This window comes from Tachypleus tridentatus, chromosome 4 (genome assembly GCF_004210375.1).
Source record: "Tachypleus tridentatus isolate NWPU-2018 chromosome 4, ASM421037v1, whole genome shotgun sequence".
In the NCBI taxonomy this organism is placed as follows: domain Eukaryota; kingdom Metazoa; phylum Arthropoda; class Merostomata; order Xiphosura; family Limulidae; genus Tachypleus; species Tachypleus tridentatus.
The window spans coordinates 47,460,224-47,462,184 of NC_134828.1; the positions used below are offsets into that span (position 1 = coordinate 47,460,224).

General features: G+C 36.1%; 1 non-coding gene across 1 annotated transcript; it reads left to right on the plus strand.

Moving 5' to 3' along the window:
- The first annotated feature begins 376 nt into the window (after positions 1 to 376).
- TRNAL-AAG (transfer RNA leucine (anticodon AAG)) lies at positions 377 to 456 on the plus strand. The gene has a single exon. It is a non-coding gene; the product is annotated as a tRNA-Leu (tRNA).
- Positions 457 to 1,961: the final 1,505 nt, after the last annotated feature.

Here is a 1,961-nt window from a genome sequence, read left to right on the forward strand (position 1 = left end):
ACGGATTAAAAGATTTTGTTGTGGGAGACAACCTAAATGAATGTGTAGGATAGCCGAACACGGTCACAGAGTGGTATGAAAAGCTGTGATCGTGTCAGCAGCGTTGCGACGGAAAGGATATGAACCACAATCATAAAGAAATGATGCGAGACATCAGTGTCAATAAGATAAAAAAGGATTAATCCCTTTCAATACGTGTTTCTAATTTAACACCTAAAAGCAGTGGTTTCTTTTATACTTTATTACAAGTGTGTTTCTTAACAGAATACAGTATGTTGAATGTGGAAATTAAGTGAATATCGAGATATAAACATATGAAAAGGTTTTCAACTTGTAAAAAAGCTCTTTTTTCAAATGTGTAGAAAAGTATATACAAGGTAGTGTGGCCGAGCGGTCTAAGGCGCTGGTTTAAGGCACCAGTCCGAAAGGGCGTGGGTTCGAATCCCACCGCTGCCATTCTTTCTTTATTATGCCACATATCAGATGAACAAGAAATGTGGGTAAAATATTTCCAAGGAGAATCTTTTTGGTGGGACAAGGAGAACAAGGCAAAAGCGTTTGTTACCAATTTAACATGAAACAACTGCCACATGTTTTATAATTTAGGTGAATCTCAGATAAACGCAGAATTTGCGACGCATAGAATTCACAACAAGACTGTGTGCCAACACAGTTTCAGAAAATATTCGTTATTTACAACACCATACGTTTTGTTCGATTATTACTAATTAACGTGTGATTATTTATACACTGAGTATTGAGAAATGATGTTTCATTGAAAATGGAAAAACGCTAACTGAGAAGCCGCTAGCACCGTCGCAGTATTTAAACATATGGAGAATTCCGGGAATTTCGTAATATTAAGCAATATTGCACAAGAAAGTCCGTTCCGTTTCAACAAACTGACGTTACACTTAACGGTTCCAAATGAATGTTTAATTTTTCAGGTTTATTCAAGTACAAGTTTAGTTTCGACAGCATCGTCTTTCAGTAATAATGTCCGTAGTCCTTTTCAGTAGACCAGTTATATTATTCAGGTCATGCGGGCTTCGTTAGGGTAAAGGCTAAAATTAAATTATCATCTGTGAGTGTTTTATACTAATAACTGTTGATTTCTTTGTTTTAATAAAGGCAGTAGGTCAGATGACGCTTGTTGAACTTACTTTCTCAAATTAGCATTTCTAAAGAAGGAACGCCTAAAATTCGAGGTCATGATATAAAATAACCCCTACTCGTATGTTACATTGGAAAAAAAGAATTGAATCTCTCAAGAAAGAGAGCATAAAAAGTTTTATGGCATTTTCTACTTTACTTTAAAATCTTTTATCATAGGAAAATAGACTTTTCTTTGACGATTTGCAGGTTCAACTTGCGGTCTGAACAATCAGAGAAATAGGAAAACTTAAATTTTCTTCTAAAATTCAACCTCGCCATTAATAATTTCAACACATAAAACCAGCGGTTTCTTTTATACGTTATTACAAGTGTGTTTCATCGCAGAATATACTATGGTGAATATGGAAATTAAATGGATATTGATATACATAGATATATATACAAAGGTTTTTACTTGTAAATGAACTCTTTTTGAAAAAGTGTAGAAACCAAAAATACACGGTAACGTGGCCGCGCGATCTAAGGCGCTGGTGTTAGCACCAGTCCAAAAGGGCGTGGGTTCGAATCCACCGCTGCTATTCTTCATTTATGGAAGAAATATTTTGAAAGCACTGGTTCTCGTTATCGAGTGCAGACGTGGTTTTTCGAGCTACTGTTTGACTTAGTGTGTGTTTCTTAGCTAAGCCTAGTGCGCGTGTTGTTATTTTTTTGCTAGTTTTTGTGCTTTTTGCCATTTGTTTGAACATGTCTTCATCCACCCAGAAGGTTATAGAAGTTATGCATCGCACGGTGTTTGTGGAAACGTCAAATTCAAGCCATGGGGACGTGATCCATGCTGTTGTTAC